This window comes from Ranitomeya variabilis, chromosome 2 (assembly GCF_051348905.1).
Source record: "Ranitomeya variabilis isolate aRanVar5 chromosome 2, aRanVar5.hap1, whole genome shotgun sequence".
Taxonomy (NCBI): Eukaryota; Metazoa; Chordata; class Amphibia; order Anura; family Dendrobatidae; genus Ranitomeya; species Ranitomeya variabilis.
The window spans coordinates 9,495,739-9,520,177 of record NC_135233.1 but is presented as its reverse complement, the minus strand read 5'-3'; the positions used below and the strand labels follow the sequence as shown (position 1 = coordinate 9,520,177).

Below are 24,439 nucleotides of genomic sequence, written 5' to 3'. Positions count from 1 at the left end.
ATCCCCGCTTTCCTGCGTCTTGGCAGCTTTCCACCAGTCTCTCACACTGCTCCTGGGTGATCTTATGCCGCTCCTGGTACAATAATGTCAGCAGTTCTTCTATGTTTGATGGCTTGTGACTATCCATCCTCCTCCTGATTACATTCCAGAGGTTTTCAGTGGGGTTCAGGTCTGGAGATTGGGCGGCCATGACAGGGATCTGGTGTGGTGGTCTCTTAATTTCTGCCAGAGCTGTATATATATATATATATATATATATATATATATATATATATATATATATATACGCACACACACGTCTCTTCTTCCTGCGGAGAGTCACGTCAGAGGTCGGTGTAATACTAAGCACTGTGCTCTCACAATCCTCCCTGAGCCTATAATCACCATACAAACCACTTGGAATCTGGATCTGAGCAGATTATTTTCAGATGTCTCTAAATCCACTTACATGAAATCTGTAGCGGCTTATTCTGGGGGGTGTCATGGTCTCTATAGGGGCCATTGTATGGCAGAGGCCACATGATGGACATTAAGTGTATAAACTGTGGGTGTCATTTCTTCTCCGATGCTTTCCATAAAGTGGAGCTCCAAGTGTCCTACGCTATTCTGATGCTTGGTCACTATGTCAGCCGTGCTTCATGAGATTCATTCTGATCTACTCCTATCCAGAGCTGCATCCACCATTGTCCCATTCATCTCGCTTATTCTCAGCATTACTGTGTCCTCCTATGGTTCATAGTAGAGTGCGGCATCAATCAAGGCGGCATACTGTCACCACATTTCTCTTCAATTTATATGGAGAAACGATCTTCAGGAAGGCTGGACTTGCTGTAAAAGAAAAAGGAATCAAAATTGCTAGACGAATCATCAAGAATCTTAGATACGCAGAGAATACAACATTGATAGAAACAAGCGTGGATGGAATGCCGAGATGGAAAGCTCGAGCATGGGACTGCTACTCAAAACACGTAAGACAAAGATACTGATGGCTGCCAAGTACAACCGATGGCTTGCTGCAATCAAGATAACGATGGAGAAGACCCTGGTGGACCTATCTAGGCTTGCCCAAGATCGATTTTCCCATGTTCATCCATCAAGTCACCATGCCTTAAGATCGAGCGGAAGGTTGCTAATAATAATACTGTATTTCCAAACCCTCCCAAAATCGCATTAATTTGATTCCTTCCCATACCCTAGTTGCCTATGTGTCCCCCAATAATCTGTTGATCCCTCTAAAACCTACAGTCCAGAAGAAAGAGATAGAGTACAGGATCTATAAACAGGAAGGAAATCTAATACTGAGCTTTCCACCCATCATCTAACTTAGGGTACTGTCTCACAGTGGCACTTTTGTCGCTACGACGGTACGATCCGTGACGTTCCAGCGATATCCATACGATATCGCTGTGTCTGACACGCAGCAGCGATCAGGGACCCTGCTGAAAATCGTACGTCGTAGCAGATCGTTTGGAACTTTCTTTCGTCGCTGGATCTCCCGCTGTCATCGTTGGATCGGTGTGTGACAGCGATCCAGCGATGCGTTCGCTTGTAACCAGGGTCGTAAAGTAATAGCAGAGCACAGCGGTGACGTCACCGCTGTGCTCTGCTTTCACTTTACGGCGGCACTCAGTCAGAGCGGGAAGCAGACAGCAAGGGACCTGACGGACACCGGAATGTGAGTATGTACTGTTTTTTTTTTTTACTTTTACAATGGTAACCAGGGTAAACATCGGGTTACTAAGCGCGGCCCTGCGCTTAGTAACCCGATGTTTACCCTGGTTACCCGGGGCCTTCGGCATCGTTGGTCGCTGGAGAGCGGTCTGTGTGACAGCTCTCCAGCGACCACACAACGACTTTCCAACGATCACGGCCAGGTCGTATCGCTGGTCGTGATCGTTGGAAAGTTGCAGAGTGTGACAGTACCCTTACTCTTCTAAAACAATCTGGTTCTGTCCCCATCTCTCAACTGAAGACTCCTGTCACTGTTCCACCCCCTCAATGTGTCTGGGATGCAGTTACTGACAGTTCAGCCGTCCAATCCAGGACAGGCGCGTGCTGAAGCTATAAGCAGGGCCACCATCAGGGCATTACAGCCGTGACTGGCGTATGGGGCCCGGTGGCAGAGGAGGCCCGCATCGGGCCCCGTCTCTTCTGCTCACCGGGCCCCAGCCGGCAGCCGCAGGCTGAACCGGGCCCTTAGCGGCGGCCGGCGCTGCAGCTGTTTAAAGCTATTGACGTGCGGGACCGCGCCCGCACATCAATGGTTAACAATCTGAGGCTGCCAGCTGACGTCAGCCGCAGCATGCATGTCGCCGGCGAGTGCACGCTTCAGCTGCGTGGAGAGAGCAGGAGCGCGGCAGGTAAGCAGAACTTTTTTATTTTCTATTGAGAGCGGCGATCCAGGGGGCCCAAGGCAGGAAGCTGGACACAGGGGGGCAGAACGCTGGACACAGGGGGGGCAGAACGCTGGACACAGGGGGGCAGAACGCTGGACACAGGGGCAGAACGCTGGACACAGGGGCAGAACGCTGGACACCGGGGCAGAATGCTGGACACGGGCAGAACGCTGGACACAGGGGCAGAACCCTGCTGGACACGAGGGGCAGAATGCTGGACACGAGGGGCAGAATTCTGGACACAGGGGCAGAACGCTGCTGGACACGAGGGGCAGAATGCTGGACACAGGGGCAGAATGCTGGACACTGGGGCGGCATGCCGGACACTGGGTCGGCATGATTGGAGACGGGGCAGTATGGAGATACGGGCATGATTGGAGACAGATGGGGCAGGATCATGGGGCAGGATGGATACGATGGAGACAGATGGGGCAGGATGGGGAGATCATATGGGGCAGAATGGATACTCATGAGGGCAGGATGGGAGAACATATGGCTGACGCCAGGAATGAGACACACGGGGGCTAGGATGGCGAATATTATTACCATAGGGACTAATTTAGGGATATTATTACTGCAGTGATGTATTTATTTTATTTTTTGAGGACAGTTTTAAATGAGGGGGCGGTCCTGTTACTGTGCAGAGTGACACTATGTCGCCTTCTTCATGTGGTGTAATGTAGAAGTTGGGAAAATTAAGTAATGTGTTCTGCAAGCGGAACTCGAGATAACGGTGTTATTTCCTGCAGAGACGAGTCCTGGCTGGATGAAGTGATGGCGGTCTGTGCGGGATGAAAGATGAAGGACTTCACCTAGAGACGTCACTGGTGAGTCAGTGTTACCTATGCACTGTATACTATATACAGAGGTCCTGTGTATAATGTCACCAGTGATCGCTGTATTATCTGTACACAGACACTGCATACTAAGTACAGATCTCCTGTGTATAATGGCACTGATGGTGATGGTATTGTGGTTTTTTTTTATTATTGATCAGTATTGTAGTATTCAGTCACTTTGTGGTGGTAATATGTGGTCTGGTCATGATGTTGTGGTATTTGTTCCTTGTATTTGATATTATTCGATCACTGTGGTGGTAATATGTCATCTGGTCATGGTGTGGCGGTATTTGTGCCTTGTAGATAGTATTATAGATCACTGTGGTGGTAATATGTCATCTGGTCATGGTGTTGTGGTATTTGTTCCTTGTATGTGGTATTATAGGTCATTTTAAAAATTGAAAAATAAATAAAAATATACCTAAATTGTATTGCATATTTTAACAAATATTTAATAGGTTACAGTAGAGTAGGACCCAGCCAAAAGTGTCTACCTTGTCATTTTGGTGGCTTAAAAAATCTTTTGGCCAAAACAAAAGCTGCCGGCTATATGTGTGATCTGCTGATGGGAACTGTCAATGTGTGATAGGTGAGAAGTGGAATTTTTCCAAGAGAGAGCAGTGACTGTGGACAGTTTGAGGGGTGGAGCGTGGAGGCGGGGCTGGGGTGGAGCCTGGGCAGAGTCTCAAGGGGGCCCCGAAAATTTTGCCAGTATGGGGCCCCAAAATTTCTAGTGGCAGCCCTGGCTATAAGTGTGTTGATTGACAGCTTGACTATCCAATCTTAAACTGGGAGGTGTCAACTGTCTCCAAGTGTTCATTATCCCAGGTAATTACCAAACTACTTAAATGAGATGCTTCTCCCAGACCTCTGCCGGATGTACATTCAGCTTGTGAGGTTTGTTTTTCTGTGCCTTGCGTTCTGTATGCTTGATCTTTTTGTTACACCAGGTCCGGTCCCTGTACCTTTGCGGGGTCCCCATCGAGACTCCCGCTCTATGCCAGCTCCACGCTGTCCTGACAGGGCCTCTGCTTTCTCTTCCTCCTCTGCTTCCTGGCATGCAGCCAGCAGGTACTCGGGCTGTGTGCTTAGGTCGTGCACGCACTCGCTCCCGGTCTCTTAAAGAGACTGCACGCATTTTCCAAAAAGTGCTTCTGACCAATGGCGTCTTAATGATTACTATTTCTGGCCCCTCCACCACAGGGAGGGTGCCGGAGCAACAAGTATCCTCAGTTGCTAACTTCCGGTTCCTGCTAGCATGTGCTTCTGTTTCTGAAGTTCTGTCAGTGCTCTGCTTACACTTTTGTCTCCACAGACTATCTGCTACCCGTTACCTGGCTCTCCTGGACGATCTCCATTCTGCTTACTCCAGTTCCGTCTCGTCCCGCCATTCAGTTACCTGAACCTCAGGACGTCAGTACCGCTGGAACCAGCTTCTACCCGCACCCCCGGTAGCCACTGGTTAGCTCTACGTCACCTGCTAACCCTGCTTGTCCATCTGTCCCGCTGGGTCAGCTACCACGAGTTCGGGCGTCTAACTGGAGGTAGCACCCGTGTCCCCAGGTATCCCATTCTGACCCGGTTCGAGAGGTCTTACTACGGGTGTCTGGGGCTCACGTAGTCACTCCCCCTTCGGAGCCCTCGGACCGTGCTCCAGAGGTTCCACGTTTAATTTCAATAAAAACAAATGTGAACTTCACCATCTGTGCCTCCGTTTCCATTCGTTAAACTTTTGATGCCTGACCTTGGACTTCGTTCTGACCATCTGTTTAACCCCCCACTGCTGGCAGTGGTGCTAGGAATAAGATCAATAGCGCAATCATAGGAATGATGGGGAGGTAATTAGTGATGAGTGAATATACTCATTACTCGAGATTTCCCGAGCACTCTCAGGTGTCCTCCGAGTATTTTTTAGTGCTCGGAGATTTAGTTTTCTTCGCCGCAGATGAATGATTTACAGCTACTAGCCTGCTTGATTACATGTGGGGATTCCCTAGCAACCAGGCAACCCCCACATGTACTTAGCCTGGCTAATAGCTGTAAATCATTCAGCTGAGGCAATGAAAACTAAATCTCCGAGCACTAAAAAAATACTCGGGAGGACCCCCGAGCGTGCTCGGGAAATCTCGAGTAACGAGTATATTCGCTCATCACTAGAAGTAATACCTCTACCTCTTTTTCCGAGAACACATCTACGAAGTCCTTCAGGTACCATAGAAGACCCTTCAGACTAGCAGAGCATATTTGTACATTTTTCAGATGTTTTTGGTGGCTGTCCATGCATAATGATAATGATCTTTAAAGATTTTGTATCTGCTTGTGAAGTATGCGCACGCACCAAAGTCAGTCATAGCCGGCCGGCTGGGGAATTGGCTCCATTGCCAATTCCAGAAATACCATGAACTCATTTGTCCATGGATTTCAGTACAGATTTGCCTCAGTCTGATGGGAAAACTGCTATCTGGGTGGTAGTTGATCGATTCAGCAAACAAGCTCATTTTGTTCCTTTGTCAGGATTACATAATGCAGAGACACTCTCTAGGATGTTTATTTCTCATATTGTAAGGTTACGTGGGATCCCTCTGAACATTGTGTCTGATAGGGGAGTACAATTTGTCTCTAGATTTTGGAGAACTTTTTGCAGTAAACTAGGGATTGACTTGTCATTTTCATCTGCTTATCACCCTGAAACCAATGGTCAGACTGAGAGGACAAATCAAGCTTTGGAACAAATTTTAAAGTGCTTTGTGGCAGCGCAACAGGAGGACTGGTCTTTGATTTTACCTCTCATTGAGTTTGCTTTTAACAGTCCGGAAAATCAATCTACCGGAACCTCACCATTCTTCTGTAATTATTGTTTTCATCCCCATTTTGGTGAATTTTCTAGGATTAGGGGTGGAGGTCACCATACAGAGACTTGGGGATGTCTGGAGGGAGGTTCAGAAGAATATTGGGACTGCCCAGAGTTGTCCAAAATGAAAGGCTGATAGAAGACATTCAGTGGGTCATGTTTTTAAGATTGGGGATTAGGTTTGGCTGTCGTCAGCAAAGTTGGGTCCAAAGTTTATTAGTCATATGAGATTCTAGAGAATCTCCATCCTTTTGCATCCCTAATGTATTTCATAAATCCCTATTAAAGGAGTATGTCCCTTCTGCATGATCTCCCTCATCCCCGCCTCCTCTGCTTTCAGTACATGGTGGCCTGGACTATGAGGTTCAGAGGGTTGTGGATTCTCGGAGGGTCCGTAATTCCCTCCAGTACCTTGGCTGAGTGTGTTGATTTACAGCTCAACTATCCAATCTGAGACTGACAGGTGTTGGCTGTCTCCAAGTGTTTATTATCCCAGGTAATTGCCATGCTTCTTAACTGAGCTGTTTCTCCCAGACGTACATTCAGCTAGTGAGGTTTGTGCTTCCTGTGCCTTGAGTTCTGTATGCTTGATCTTTTGTTGCCTGACCTTGGGCTTCGTTCTGACCATCTGTCTGTTTAACCCCTTCTGCTCTGATCCGCTATCCTCATGATATTCTGACTTTGAAACGTTACCTGACCAAGCTTTTGTCTCTTCCTTCTGTATATGACGTACCCTCCTGGCTTCTGACCTTGGACTCCTTGACTATTCTGACTCACGGCTTGGCCGTGAGAAGTGGCAAGCGTCACACTTCCCCAACTAAAACTACTAACAACTTACTACTGCTAAAAATAATAGACAATTCTCTTGTCCTAATTCTAGTCCTGTCCTCTTCTTCTACATTACTCTGTGCTCCTCCTCCTAAACCTATCCTCTGCCTTCTACATTACTCCGTTACTCTGTGCTCCTCCTCCTAGACCTGTCTTCTGCCTTATTCATAACCCTGAGCTCCTCCTTATAAACCTGTACTCTTCCTTTTACAATGCACTGTGCTCCTCCTCCTAGACATGTCCGATTCCTTCTACATTAATCTGTGCTCCTCCTCCTAGACCTGTCCTCTATCTATTACATTATTATGTGTTCCTCCTCCTAGACCTGTCCTCTACCTTCTACATAACTTTGTGCTCCTCCTTCTGGAAGTGATCTCTGCCTTCTACAATACTCTGTGCTCCTCCTCCTAGACCTGTGCTCTGCCCTCTACATTATTGAGTGTCTGAGCAAAGGGTCTGAAGACTTATGACCATGTGATATTTCAGTTTTTCTTTTTTAATAAATTTGCAAAAATGTCTACATTTCTGTTTTTTTTCAGTCAAGATGGCATGCAGAGTGTACATTAATGAGAGAAAAATGCACTTTTTTGAATTTACCAAATGGCTGCAATGAAACAAACAGTGAAAAATTAAAGGGGTCTGAATACCTCCTGTACCCACTGTGTATCTTGGGAAGAAAAACCTTCTGCAGGCAGGCGCTGGCATTGGCGCCTGCACTGCAGCAAGATAACATGTGTAATGAATTATATACACATTTGTTTGATGTAATCCTGAAGTTCCAAAAAAAAAATCTGTTAGAAAATGGCAGCAGCAGCGCCTGCGCGGTAACAGATATTGGTTATCCGATAGCTGCTACTGTGCAGGCGCCGTCATCTTACTAGAGAAAAAAAAATCATCCTCCAAGATGACGCCACTGGTCACTGGAGTGGAAGTAGCAGTGACTCGCTGGCACTCGAAGAAGAAGCCAATTCCCATAGACGGGCAGAAAAGTGATGTGTAGTTGTGCTATTGCAGGGCACAGGCGTGGGATTCCGGGGCCACGGCTACACATCACAGGGCAGGTGACACTGATGGTAGTGGGCTGGTATGATAATGAATAGTGAAGGCAGAGTTGGCACGGCATGCCCCAGAACCTAGAAGAACTCATTACCATAGAATAAAAGAGGATTTCTCACAAGAATGCTGCTGATATGAGGCCGACAGGTAGGACTGGTTCTACCATTTTATCACCTGTGTGCCAATATTAATAGGTTATAAACATCCCGGGGGTGACAGATTCCCTTTAACCGTTCTTCGTAGGACATGCATTACAGTCCGCTCACCATCCTGGTCGCTTTTCTCTGAACTTGCTCCAGTTTTTCAATTTTTTTTATATAATGTGGTGCCCAGAACTGGACACAGTATTCCAGATGTGGCCTGACCAAGGAGGAGTAGAGGGGGGTAATTAGTTCACGTGATCTAGACTCTATGCTTCTCTTTCTAGATCCTAGAACTGTGCTTGCCTTTTTTGCTGCTGCATCACACAGTTGACTCATGTGCAGTCTGTGATCTATTAGTGTCATGATCCGTCCCGGGGTTTAATCCTGTCTGCCCTTTTTCCAGGTGGATCATGTCAGGGGTTAACGTTGTTCTGCCTTATTTTGGGTTCAGGTTTGCTATTTAGCTCCGATGCATCCTGCTGGCGGTGTCAGCTACAGTTCTGCATTCGGCGTGTGAACCTGACTCCGGTAGCTGTTGATTTGTCTTGCTGTGATCCCTGACTTGCCCCATGTCTGTTGACTCCCTCTGTCTGCCCTTTTCCCAGTGTTTCCCTGTTTATTGGTTTGATTCTCTGGTTTTTGACTTGGCTCGTATTCAGACTCGCTTCTGCCTTCTGTCTTTGTCTTATCCGCTTCTGACCGTTGCTGAACCTCCTGGCTTGTTCCTGACCACGTATACTGCTGCTACTTTTGGTACTTCAGCTTCTGACTATGTTTTGACTCAGCTTGTCTGACCACTCTCTCGCCACTCAGTGGCGTCTGTGCTGCTGCTCTGTGTGTGCAGTCTCACTTCCCTCTCAAGCTCCCCCTGGTGGAGGTTGTGCTATACTGCACTGCAGCAGCATGACAATTAGTATGGCCAAGTGTTTTTCTCACGTGCTGTTGCTTAGTTCTATTCCTCCCATTCTGTAGATGTAATTTTAATTATTATTGCCCAGAAGTAGAATCCTACATTTTTCCCTGGTAAATACCATTTTATTAGTCGCTGCCTATTGTTCAAGCTTATCTAGATACTTCTGAATCCTTTCTCTGTCTCCTCACGTGTTAGGGTACCGTCACACAGTGCAATTTTGATCGCTACAACGGCACGATTCGTGACGTTCCAGCGATGCATTTACGATATCGCTGTGTCTGACACGCTGCTGCGATCCGGATCCCCGCTGAGAATCGTACGTCGTAGCAGATCGTTTGAAACTTTCTTTCGTCGTCTAGTGTCCCGCTGTGGCGGCATGATTGCATCGTGTGACACAGGTTGTATACGATGTGCACACAGTAACCAACGGCTTCTACATCGCAAATACGTCATGAAATTATCGCTCCAGCGCCGTGTATTGCAACGTGTGACCGCAGTCTACGACGCTGGAGCGATACTTATACGACGCTGCAACGTCACGAATCGTGCCGTCGTAGCGATGAAAATGGCACTGTGTGACGGTACCCTTAGGTATCTCTCCCAGCTTTACATTGTCTGCAAATTTGATTTGTTTACCTAATTTACATAAGGGGATGCTCACAGAAAAACAGCTCTGCACCATTATCCCACCTCCAGCACGCTTCATGACGCATTGGGTAGCGATACGTAATGTTCTCTGGCCAACCTGCAATAACAAACTCATTTGTCAGACAGCAAAAAGGGATCCATTACTCCAAGTAACATATTTCCACTGCTCCACAGTACAGTGACATGTTTTACCTACCTCCAGCTGCTGCCTCGAAATATGCATGCTGATCTTGGATTTTAATTCAGCTGTTCCACAGTCCAGTGGTTTTACGCTACTCCAGCTGCCACCTGGCATTGTTCATGCTGATCTTAAAGGGAACCTGTCACCACGTTTTTGGAAGATGGGATAAAAATAGCGTTAAATAGGGGCAGAGGTGGGCGTTACATTAGTGTGTGTGTTATGCGTTTATTACCCACCTAAGTTGCCGAAATAACTTTGCAAAGTCTCCGTTTTCGCCTGTCAATCAGGCTGGTCAGGTCGCATGGGCGTTGTCTTCCCCCAGATTTGGCGTAGTTTTCCGTTGGTGGCGTAGTGGTGTGCGCATGCCCAAAGTCCGGAATCCTCTTCCAGGGGATTTAAAATAGCGCGGTGTTCGTTATTGCATTGGTGATCGGTGGGCGCGGCCATCTTCCTTTGGCCGCGCGTGCGCAGAAGCGGCGCTCTGCTGGCCGCGGCTTCAGGAAAATGGCCGCCGCGATATCCATCTGCGCACGCGCGGCATCCCGCGGCCATTTTCCTGAAGCCGCGGCCAGCAGAGCGCCGCTTCTGCGCACGCGCGGCCAAAGGAAGATGGCCGCGCCCACCGATCACCAATGCAATAACGAACACCGCGCTATTTTAAATCCCCTGGAAGAGGATTCCGGACTTTGGGCATGCGCACACCACTACGCCACCAACGGAAAACTACGCCAAATCTGGGTGAAGACACCACGCCCATGTGACCTGACCAGCCTGATTGACAGGCGAAAACGGAGACTTTGCAAAGTTATTTCGGCAACTTAGGTGGGTAATAAACGCATAACAAACACACTAATGTAACGCCCACCTCTGCCCCTATTTAACGCTATTTTTATCCCATCTTCCAAAAACGTGGTGACAGGTTCCCTTTAAGCTTTAATGCAGTTGCTCCACAGTCCAATGGCTTTACCACCCTCCAGCTGCCACCTGCATTGTGCATGCTGATCATAGGCTTTAATGCTACTTCTCCACAGTTCAGTGGCTTTACTCCACTCGAGCTGCCACCTGGAATTGTTCATGCTGATCATAGGCTTCAATGCGACTACTCCTGAGTCCAGTGGCTTTACCCCCTTCCAACTGCCGCCTGGCATTGTGCATGCTGCTCTTAAGCTTTAATGTGGCTGCCCCACAATCCAGCGGCTTAACCCACTGCAGCCACCACCTGGCATTGTGCACACTGCTCCAAGGCTTTAATGCAGCTTGTCCACAGTTTAGTAGCTTCACTCCTGTTGCCGGTTGCCATGTTTTGGTTCCACGGCTCGTTTTGCTTCCATTTCAGCAGTTACATAGCGCAGAAACCCAATAAGGAGCAATCTTGTGTTCTAAACCGAAATCTGCACCTGGGCCCTAGACTAAGCCAACCTGTATCTTTATCAGTGACATGACTAGTGGCAGCTTGTCAGAAGACAGCTGAGCCACTAATGTCCGTCAGGATATTAATATTGGAGATTATGGTGGCAGACGTGACAGCATGGGTCCACACCCAGGAGACCTCAGTGTTCTGCTCACCGGCTGCTGTCAGCGTCTGCACATCAGGTTCATGTCCACCGTCACCTCAGCATGTGGAGTCCATGATGTCACCATCACTAGTGCCATCCAGAGTGATTTCCTGTCATGTCCTCCCCTGTGACTGCTCCTCCTAGATACCGATCAGAGTCACATAAACATGGCAGAAATGGCCTCACACGTCAGGGATGGATGACAGCGAATGCCAGGGCCTAAGATCAGATCTGCCCATAAGGGGAACAAGACATAAGTGACTTGTCCCCAAAACCACGAAACCAAGAAAAAGCTGACACCACACGGCTATCATACACTATGAGGAGGCACCTGGGTGAATATTACCGACACACTGCGCCACGCAAGACACCATACAAAGAGCATGCGTGACAAAGTCTGATAACACAGGGACCGACCACAGGAACCGACCACATAAGAAACGACCACACAGGGACCGACCACACAGGGACCGACCACATAAGAAATGACCACACAGGGACCGACCACACAGGAACCGACTACATAGGAAATGACCACACAGGAAATGACCACACAGGGACAAACCACACAGAAAACGACCACACAGGGACCGACCACACAGGAACTGACCACATAGGAAATGACTGCACAGGGACCAACCACACAGAAAGGACCACACAGGAACTGACCACATAGGAAATGACAGCACAGGAACCGACCACACAGGAACCGACCACACAAGGACCGACCACACAGGAACCGACCACATAAGAAATGACCACACAGGGACCAACCACACAGAAAACAATCACACAGGGACCGACCACACAGGAACTGACCACATAGGAAATGACCACACAGGGACCGACCACATAAGAAATGACCATACAGGGACCGACCACACAGGAACTGACTACATAGGAAATGACCACACAAGGACCGACCACACAGGGACCGACCACACAGGAACCGACCACACAGGGACAAACCACACAGAAAACGACCACACAGGGACCGACCACATAGGAACTGACCACATAGGAAATGACTGCACAGGGACCGACCACACAGGAACTGACCACATAGGAAATGACCACACAGGAACCGACTACATAGGAAATGACCACACAGGAACCGACTACATAGGAAATGACCACACAGGAACCGACCACACAGGAAATGACCACACAGGAACCGACTACATAGGAAATGACCACACAGGAAATGACCACACAGGAAATGACCACACAGGAACCGACCACACAGGGACCGACCACACAGGGACCGACCACACAGGAAACGGCCACACAGGAACCGACTACATAGGAAATGACCACACAGGAACCGACCACACAGGAAATGACCACACAGGAACCGACTACATAGGAAATGACCACACAGGAACCGACTACATAGGAAATGACCACACAGGAAATGACCACACAGGAAATGACCACACAGGAACCGACCACACAGGGACCGACCACACAGGGACCGACCACACAGGAAATGACCACACAGGAACCGACTACATAGGAAATGACCACACAGGAACCGACCACACAGGAAATGACCACACAGGAACCGACTACATAGGAAATGACCACACAGGAAATGACCACACAGGAAATGACCACACAGGAACCGACCACACAGGGACCGACCACACAGGGACCGACCACACAGGAAACGGCCACACAGGAAACGACCACACAGGAAACGACCACACAAGAAATAACCACACAAGAAATGACCACACAAGAAATGACCACACAGGGACCGACCACATAAGAAATGACCACACAGGGACCGACCACACAGGGACCGACCACACAAGGACCGACCACACAGGGACCGACCACACAGGAAGCGACCACACAGAGAATGACCACACAGAGAATGAAAACACAGGGAACGACCACACAGGGACCGACCACACAGAGAATGAAAACACAGGGTCCGACCACACACAGAATGAAAACACAGTAACAACCACACAGGGACCGACCACACAGAGAATGAAAACACAGGGAATGAAAACACAGGGAACAACCACACAGGGACCGACCACACACAGAATGAAAACACAGGGTCCGACCACACAGGAACAACCACACAGAGACCGACCACACAGAATGAAAACACAGGAACTGACCACACAGGGGACGACCACACACAGAATGAAAACAGGAACAACCACACAGGGACCGACCACACAGAGAATGAAAACACAGGGTCCGGCCACACAGGAAACGACCACACAGAGAATGAAAACACAGGAACCGACCACACAGGGGACAACCACACAGAATGAAAACAGGAACAACCACACAGGGACCGACCATACAGAGAATGAAAAAACAGGGTCCGGCCACACAGGAAACGACGACACAGAGAATGAAAACACAGGGACCGACCACACAGGGAATGACCACTCAGAGAACAACCACACAGGGATCGACCACACAGGAAACAACCACACAGAAAAGGACCACACAGAAAAGGACCACACAGAAAAGGACCACACAGAAAACAACCACACAGAAAACAACCACACAGAAAACAACCACACAGGGACCGACCACATAAGAAATGACCACACAGGGACCAACCACACAGAAAACGACCACACAGGGACCGACCACACAGAAAACAACCACACAGAAAACAACCACACAGGGACCGACCACACAGGGACCGACCACACAGAAAACAACCACACAGAAAACAACCACACAGAAAACAACCACACAGGGACCGACCACATAAGAAATGACCACACAGGAAACGACCACACAGGGACCGACCACATAAGAAATGACCACACAGGAAACGACCACACAGGGACCGACCACACAGGGACCGACCACACAGGGACCGACCACAAAGGAAATGACCACACAGGGACCGACCACAAAGGAAATGACCACACAGGGACCGACCACACAGGAAACGACCACACAGGAAATGACCACACAGGAAACGACCACACAGGAAACGACCACACAGGAAACGACCATACAGGAACTGACTACATAGGAAATGACCACACAGGAACCGACCACACAAGGACCGACCACACAGGGACTGACCACACAGGGACCGACCACACAGAGAATGACCACACAGAATGAAAACACAGGGAACGACCACACAGAGACCGACCACAGAGAATGAAAACACAGGAACTGAACACACAGGGACCGATCACACAGGGAATGACCACACAGAGAATGAAAACACAGGAACAACCACAGAGAACGACCACACAGGGACCGACCACACAGAGTACGACCACACAGAGAACGACCACACAGAGAACGACCACACAGAGAACGACCACACAGGGACCGACCACACAGGGACCGACCACGCAGGAACCGACCACGCAGGGACCAACCAAACAGGGACCAACCACACAGGGACCAACCACACAGGGACCAACCACACAGAAAACGACCACACAGGGACCGACCACACAGGAAATGACCACACAGGGACCGACCACACAGGGACCGACCACACAGGGACCGACCACACAGGAAACCACCACACAGGAAATGACCACACAGGAAACGACCACACAGAAAACAACCATACAGGAACTGACTACATAGGAAATGACCACACAGGAACCGACCACACAAGGACCGATCACACAGAGTACGACCACACAGAGAATGACCACACAGGGACCGACCACACAGAGAACAACCACACAGGGATCGACCACACAGAGAACGACCGCACAGGAAACAACCACACAGGGACCGACCACATAAGAAATGACCACACAGGAAATGACCACACAGGAAACGACCACACAGGAAACGACCATACAGGAACTGACTACATAGGAAATGACCACACAGGAACCGACCACACAAGGACCGACCACACAGGGACTGACCACACAGAGAACGACCACACAGGGACTGACCACACAGGAACCGACCACACAGAGAATGACCACACAGAATGAAAACACAGGGAACGACCACACAGGGACCGACCACACAGAGAATGAAAACACAGGGTCCGACCACACAGGGGACAACCACACACAGAATGAAAACACAGTAACAACCACACAGGGACCGACCACACAGAGAATGACCCCACAGAGAATGAAAACACAGGGAATGACCACACAGGGACCGACCACACAGAGAATGAAAACACAGGGTCCGACCACACAGGAACAAGCACACAGAGACCGACCACAGAGAATGAAAACACAGGAACTGACCACACACAGAATGAAAACAGGAACAACCACACAGGGACCGACCACACAGAGAATGAAAACACAGGGTCCGGCCACACAGGAACTGACCACACAGAATGAAAACACAGGAACCGACCACACAGGGGACAACCACACACAGAATGAAAACACAGGAACAACCACACAGGGACCGACCTCACAGGGAATGACCACACAGAGAACAACCACACAGGGACCGACCACACAGAGAATGAAAACACAGGGTCCGGCCACACAGAGAATGAAAACACAGGAACTGACCACACAGGGGACAAACACACACAGAATGAAAAACACAGGAACAACCACACAGGGACCGACCACACAGGGAATGACCACTCAGAGAATGGAAACACAGGAACAACCACACAGAGAATGACCACACAGAGAACGACCACACAGGAACAACCACACTGGGATCGACCACACAGGGACCGACTACACGGGGACCGACCACATGGAGACCAACGACAGAGACTGACCACACAGGGAATGACAACACACGGAACGACCACACAGGGAGAGATCACATGTGGAGATACAACATGGGGAGAGACCACACAGAGAACGACCACACAGGGATTGACCACACAGAGACCGACCACACAGGGGACGACCACAGAGAATGAAAACACAGGAACAACCACACAGGGACCGACCACACAGGGACTGACCACACAGACAATGAAAACACAGGGACTGACCACACAGGAACAACCACACAGGGACCGACCACACAGAGAATGAAAATACAGGGACCGACCACACAGAGAATGAAAATACAGGGTCCGACTACACAGGAACAACCACACAGAGACCGACCACAGAGAATGAAAACACAGGAACTGAACACACAGGGAATGACCACACAGAGAATGAAAACACAGGAACAACCACACAGAGAACGACCACACAGGGACCGACCACACAGAGTACGACCACACAGAGAACGACCACACAGAGAACGACCACACAGAGAACGACCACACAGGGACCGACCACACAGGGACCGACCACGCAGGAACCGACCACGCAGGGACCAACCAAACAGGGACCAACCACACAGGGACCAACCACACAGGGACCAACCACACAGAAAACGATCACACAGGGACCGACCACACAGGAAATGACCACACAGGGACCGACCACACAGGAAACCACCACACAGGAAACGCCCACACAGGAAACGACCATACAGGAACTGACTACATAGGAAATGACCACACAGGAACCGACCACACAAGGACCGACCACACAGAGTACGACCACACAGGGATCGACCACACTTAGAACGACCGCACAGGAAACAACCACACAGGGACCGACCACATAAGAAATGACCACACAGGAAATGACCACACAGGAAACGACCACACAGGAAACGACCATACAGGAACTGACTACATAGGAAATGACCACACAGGAACCGACCACACAAGGACCGACCACACAGGGACTGACCACACAGAGAACGACCACACAGGGACTGACCACACAGGAACCGACCACACAGAGAATGACCACACAGAATAAAAACACAGGGAACGACCACACAGGGACCGACCACACAGAGAATGAAAACACAGGGTCCGACCACACAGGGGACGACCACACACAGAATGAAAACACAGGAACAACCACACAGGGACCGACCACACAGAGAATGACCACACAGAGAATGAAAACACAGGGAACGACCACATAGGGACCGACCACACAGAGAATGAAAACACAGGGTCCGACCACACAGGAACAGCCACTCAGAGACCGACCTGTTGTGAATTCCGTTCTTGGACTCCCTCCTGTGGTCATGAATGGTACTTTGGTTAGTTCTGCTCTTGGACTTCCTCTGGTGGCTTCGAGCGGAACTGTTGGTCACTGAGGTTGGCTTTATCAGCTGCTCTCATTTATTGCTATGCTGGCTTCCATATTTAACTCCACTCAGATCGTTACTTCATGCCAGCTGTCAATGTTTCAGTATTGGTTCAGATCTCTCTTGGACTTCTCTGAGGACCTGTCTACTCCAGCAGAAGCTAAGTCTTTGCTAGTTCATTTGTTGTGACTGCTTCCTGAATATATTTCTTAGTACTGCTAATTTCTAGTCCAGCTTGCTATCTGATATTCCCTTGCTAGCTGGAAGCTCTGGGGGTGCAGAGTGGCACCTCCACACCGTGAGTCGGTGTGGGGAGTCTTTTTGCTTACTCTGCGTGGTTTTTTGTAGTCTTTTGTGCTGACCGCATAGTTCCCTTTTCTATCCTCTGACTATTTAGTGAAATCTGGCCTCCTTTGCTAAAACCTGTTTCATTCCTGTGTTTGTGACTTTCCTCTTAACTCACAGTCAATATATGTGGGGGTCTGCCTTACCTTTGGGGAATTTCTCTGAGGCAAGGTAAGGCTTCTATTTCTATCTTTAGGTGTAGTTAGCTCTTAGGCTGTGAAGAGGCGTCTAGGGAGAGTTAGGTATGCTCAACGGCTATTTCTAGTGTGTGTGATAGGAGTAGGGTTTGCGGTCAGCAGAGTTCCCACTTCCCCAGAGCTAGTCCCGTTTTTGAGTTTACTCATCAGGTCATTCCGGGTGCTCCTAACCACCAGGTCCATAACAGTACAGCTGGCCCTAAAGTGTTAATGCATCTCAAAAGAGGGATAAGAGAAGTTCTGAACCCATTTTTTTTTCTTTGCAGTGTGTTTTGTCTCTCTTTTCCCCTTAACCTCTGGGTGGTTCAGGACTCAGGTGTAGATATGGATATTCAAGGTCTGTCCTCTTGTGTGGATCATCTCACTGCTAGGGTACAAAGCATTCAAGATTATGTAGTTCAGAATCCGATGTTAGAGCCTAGAATTCCAATTCCTGATTTGTTTTCTGGGGATAGATCTAAGTTTCTGAATTTCAAAAATAATTGTAAACTGTTTCTTGCTTTGAAACCCCACTCCTCTGGTGACCCCATTCAGCAAGTAAAAATTATTATTTCTTTGTTGCGTGGCGACCCTCAAGACTGGGCATTCTCCCTTGCGCCAGGAGATCCTGCATTGCTTAATGTAGATGCGTTTTTTCTGGCGCTTGGATTGCTTTATGACGAACCGAATTCAGTGGATCAGGCAGAGAAAATCTTGCTAGCTTTGTGTCAGGGTCAGGATGAAGCGGAGATATATTGTCAGAAGTTTAGAAAATGGTCTGTGCTTACTCAATGGAATGAGTGTGCCCTGGCAGCAATTTTTAGAAAGGGTCTTTCTGAAGCCCTTAAGGATGTTATGGTGGGATTCCCCACGCCTGCTGGTCTGAATGAATCAATGTCCTTGGCCATCCAAATTAATCGGCGTTTGCGTGAGCGCAAAATTGTGCACCATTTGGCGGTGTCCTCTGAGCAGAGGCCTGAGCCTATGCAATGTGATAGAACTTTGACCTGAACTGAACGGCAAGAACACAGACGTCAGAATAGGCTGTGTTTTTACTGTGGTGACCCCACTCATGCTATCTCTGATTGTCCTTAGCGCACTAAGCGGTTCGCTAGGTCTGTCACCATTGGTACTGTACAGCCTAAATTTCTTTTGTCTGTTACTCTGATTTGCTCTTTGTCATCCTACTCGGTTATGGCATTTGTGGATTCAGGCGCTGCCCTGAATTTGATGGTCTTGGAGTTTGCCAGGCGCTGTGGTTTTTTCTTGGAGCCTTTGCAGTATCCTATTCCATTAAGGGGAATTGATGCCACGCCGTTGGCCAAGAATAAACCTCAGTACTGGACTCAGTTGATCATGTGCATGGCTCCTGCACATCAGGAAGATATTTGCTTTTTGGTGTTGCATAATTTGCATGATGTGGTCGTGTTGGGTTTGCCATGGCTGCAGGTTCATAATCCAGTATTGGATTGGAAATCAATGTCTGTGTCTAGTTGGGGTTGTCAAGGGGTACATGGCGATGTTCCGTTGGTGTCAATTTCTGCTTCCACTCCTTCTGAAGTCCCTGAGTTTCTGTCGGATTACCAGGATGTATTTGATGAGCCCAAATCCAGTGTCCTACCCCCTCATAGGGATTGTGATTGTGCTATAAATTTGATTCCTGGTAGTAAGTTTCCTAAGGGCCGACTTTTCAATTTATCTGTGCCAGAGCACGCCGCTATGCGGAGTTATATAAAGGAGTCCTTGGAGAAAGGGCATATTCGCCCGTCTTCATCACCGTTGGGAGCAGGGTTCTTTTTTGTGGCCAAGAAGGATGGTTCTCTGAGACCCTGTATAGATTACCGCCTTCTCAATAAAATCACGGTCAAATTTCAGTACCCTTTGCCTCTGCTGTCTGATTTGTTTGCTCGGATTAAGGGGGCTAGTTGGTTCACCAAGATAGATCTTCGAGGGGCGTATAACCTTGTGCGTATTAAACAGGGCGATGAATGGAAAACAGCATTTAATACGCCCGAGGGCCATTTTGAGTACCTGGTAATGCCATTCGGGCTTTCAAATGCTCCATCTGTGTTTCAGTCCTTTATGCATGACATCTTCCGAAAGTATCTGGATAGATTCATGATTGTATATTTGGATGATATTTTGGTCTTTTCGGATGATTGGGAGTCTCATGTGAAACAGGTCAGAATGGTATTCCATGTCCTTCGTGCTAATTCCTTGTTTGTGAAGGGGTCTAAATGTCTCTACGGAGTTCAGAAGGTTTCCTTTTTGGGCTTCATTTTTTCCCCTTCTACTATCGAGATGGATCCTGTTAAAGTTCAGGCCATTTATGATTGGACTCAACCTACATCTGTGAAGAGCCTCCAGAAATTCCTGGGGTTTGCTAATTTTTACCGTAGCTTCATCGCTAATTTTTCTAGTGTGGTTAAACCTTTGACTGATTTGACAAAGAAAGGTGCTGATGTGGTGAATTGGTCCTCTGCGGCCGTTGAGGCTTTTCAGGAGCTGAAACGTCGTTTTTCTTCGGCCCCTCTGTTGCGTCAGCCAGATGTTTCGCTCCCTTTTCAGGTCGAGGTGGATGCTTCCGAGATTGGAGAAGGGGCTGTTTTGTCTCAAAGAAGTTCTGATTAGTGTTGAGCGATACCGTCCGATACTTGAAAGTATCGGTATCGGAAAGTATCGGCCGATACCGGCAAAGTATCGGATCTAATCCGATACCGATACCCGATACCAATACAAGTCAATGGGACACCAAGTATCGGACGGTATCCTGTATGGTTCCCAGGGTCTGAAGGAGAGGAAACTCTCCTTCAGGCCCTGGGATCCATATCAATGTGTAAAAGAAAGAATTAAAATAAAAAATAGGGATATACTCACCCTCCGACGCAGCCTGGACTTTACCGCCGTAACCGGGAGCCGTTGTACCTAAGAATGCGCGCTTGAAGGGCCTTAGATGACGTCACGGCGCTCTGATTGGTCCGTAGCAGTCGCTTGACCGCTACACGACCAATCACAAAGCAGTGACGTCACCTAAGGTCTTTCAAGCGCTTGAAAGACCTTAGGTGACGTCACTGCTTTGTGATTGGTCGCGTAGCGGTCACACGACCCCTACGGACCAATCAGAGCGCCGTGACGTCATCTAAGGCCCTTCAAGCGCGCATTTTTAGGTACAACGGCTCCCGGTTACGGCGGTAAAATCCAGATTGCGTCAGAGGGTGAGTATATCCCTATTTTTTATTTTAATTCTTTCTTTTACACATTGATATTAATTCCGATACCGATTCCCGATACCACAAAAGTATCGGATCTCGGTATCGGAATTCCGATACCCGCAAGTATCGGCCGATACCCGATACTTGCGGTATCGGAATGCTCAACACTAGTTCTGATGGCTCTGTGATGAAGCCATGTGCCTTCTTTTCTAGAAAGTTTTCGCCTGCTGAGCGTAATTATGATGTTGGCAATCGGGAGCTGCTAGCTATGAAGTGGGCATTCAAGGAGTGGCGACATTGGCTTGAGGGAGCCAAGCACCGCGTGGTGGTCTTGACGGATCACAAAAATCTGACTTATCTCGAGTCTGCCAAGCGGTTGAATCCTAGACAGGCTCGATGATTGCTGTTTTTCTCCCGTTTCGATTTTGTGGTCTCATACCTTCCAGGTTCTAAGAATGTGAAGGCGGACGCCCTTTCTAGGAGTTTTGTGCCTGATTCTCCGGGAGTCCCTGAGCCGGCTGGTATTCTCAAAGAGGGGGTAATTCTGTCTGCCATCTCCCCTGATTTGCGGCGGGTGCTGCAGGAGTTTCAGGCTGATAGACCTGACCGTTGTCCAGCGGAGAAACTGTTTGTCCCTGATAGATGGACTAGCAGAGTTATTTCTGAGGTTCATTGCTCGGTGTTGGCTGGTCATCCTGGGATTTTTGGTACCAGAGATTTGGTGGCTAGGTCCTTTTGGTGGCCATCCTTGTCACGGGATGTGTGTTCTTTTGTGCAGTCCTGTGGGACTTGTGCTCGGGCTAAGCCCTGCTGTTCTCGTGCCAGTGGGTTGCTTTTGCCCTTGCCAGTCCCGAAAAGGCCTTGGACGCATGTTTCCATTGATTTTATTTCAGATCTTCATGTCTCTCAAAGGATGTCTGTCATCTGGGTGGTTTGTGATCGCTTTTCTAAGATGGTCCATTTGGTACCCTTGCCTAAATTACCTTCCTCCTCTGATTTGGTGCCATTATTTTTTCAACATGTGGTTCGTTTGCATGGCATTTGGGAGAACATTGTGTCGGACAGAGGTTCCCAGTTTGTCTCTAGGTTTTGGCGGTCCCTTTGTGCTAAGATGGGCATTGATTTGTCTTTTTCTTCGGCTTTCCATCCTCAAATGGCCAAACCGAACGAACCAACCAGACTTTGGAAACCTATCTGAGATGCTTTGTTTCTGCTGATCAGGATGATTGGGTGACCTTCTTGCCATTGGCTGAGTTCGCCCTTAATAATCGGGCTAGTTCGGCTACTTTGGCTTCGCCTTTTTTTTGCAATTCTGGTTTTCATCCTCGTTTTTCTTCGGGGCAGGTTGAGCCTTCTGACTGTCCTGGTGTGGATTCTGTGGTGGACAGGTTGCAGCAAATTTGGACTCACGTGGTGGACAATCTGACGTTGTCCCAGGAGAAGGCTCAACATTTCGCTAACCGCCGTCGTTGTGTTGGTCCCCGACTTCGTGTTGGGGATTTGGTTTGGTTGTCTTCTCGTTATGTTCCTATGAAGGTTTCTTCTCCTAAGTTTAAGCCTCGTTTCATTGGTCCTTATAAGATTTCTGAAATTCTCAACCCTGTGTCATTTCGTTTGGTCCTTCCAGCTTCTTTTGCCATCCATAATGTGTTCCATAGGTCGTTGTTGCGGAGGTACGTGGCGCCTATGGTTCCCTCCGTTGATCCTCCTGCTCCGGTGTTGGTTGAGGGGGAGTTGGAGTATGTGGTGGAAAAAATTTTGGATTCTCGTATTTCGAGACGGAAGCTTCAGTACCTGGTTAAGTGGAAGGGCTATGGTCAGGAGGATAATTCCTGGGTTGTTGCCTCCGATGTCCATGCTGCCGATTTAGTTCGTGCCTTTCATTTGGCTCGTCCTGATCGGCCTGGGGGCCCTGGTGAGGGTTCGGTGACCCCTCCTCAAGGGGGGGGGGGTACTGTTGTGAATTCCGTTCTCGGACTCCCTCCTGTGGTCATAAATGGTACTTTGGTTAGTTCTGCTCTTGGACTCCCTCTGGTGGCTTCGAGCGGAACTGTTGGTCACTGAGGTTGGCTTTATCAGCTGCTCTCATTTATTGCTATGCTGGCTTCCCTATTTAACTCCACTCAGATCGTTACTTCATGCCAGCTGTCAATGTTTCAGTATTGGTTCAGATCTCTCTTGGACTTCTCTGAGGACCTGTCTACTCCAGCAGAAGCTAAGTCTTTGCTAGTTCATTTGTTGTTACTGCTTCCTGAATATATTTCTTAGTACTGCTAATTTCTAGTCCAGCTTGCTATCTGATATTCCCTTGCTAGCTGGAAGCTCTGGGGGTGCAGAGTGGCACCTCCACACCGTGAGTCGGTGTGGGGAGTCTTTTTGCTTACTCTGCGTGGTTTTTTGTAGTCTTTTGTGCTGACCGCATAGTTCCCTTTTCTATCCTCTGACTATTTAGTGAAATCTGGCCTCCTTTGCTAAAACCTGTTTCATTCCTGTGTTTGTGACTTTCCTCTTAACTCACAGTCAATATATGTGGGGGTCTGCCTTACCTTTGGGGAATTTCTCTGAGGCAAGGTAAGGCTTCTATTTCTATCTTTAGGTGTAGTTAGCTCTTAGGCTGTGAAGAGGCGTCTAGGGAGAGTTAGGTACGCTCCACGGCTATTTCTAGTGTGTGTGATAGGAGTAGGGTTTGCGGTCAGCAGAGTTCCCACTTCCCCAGAGCTAGTCCCGTTTTTGAGTTTACTCATCAGGTCATTCCGGGTGCTCCTAACCACCAGGTCCATAACACCGACCACAGAGAATGAAAACACAGGAACTGACCACACAGGGGACGACCACACACAGAATGAAAACAGGAACAACCATACAGGGACCGACCACACAGAGAATGACCACACAGAGAATGAAAACACAGGGTCCGGCCACACAGGAACCGACCACACAGAATGAAAACACAGGAACCACACAGGGACCGACCACACAGGGAATGACCACACAGAGAATGAAAACACAGGGTCCGGCCACACAGAGAATGAAAACACAGGAACCGACCACACGGGACAACAACACACAGAATGAAAACACAGGAACCACACAGGGACCGACCACACAGGGAATGACCACACAGAGAATGAAAATACAGGAACAACCACACAGAGAATGACCACACAGAGAA

General features: G+C 48.7%; 1 long non-coding RNA gene across 1 annotated transcript in view; it reads right to left on the bottom strand.

Moving 5' to 3' along the window:
• Positions 1 to 263: 263 nt before the first annotated feature.
• Positions 264 to 24,439, bottom strand: part of LOC143809023 (uncharacterized) — a 94,564-nt gene continuing 70,388 nt past the window's right edge. Inside the window, exon 4 of the long non-coding RNA XR_013222027.1 lies at positions 264 to 828. This is a non-coding gene — a long non-coding RNA (uncharacterized LOC143809023). The remainder of the gene's footprint in view (positions 829 to 24,439) is intronic.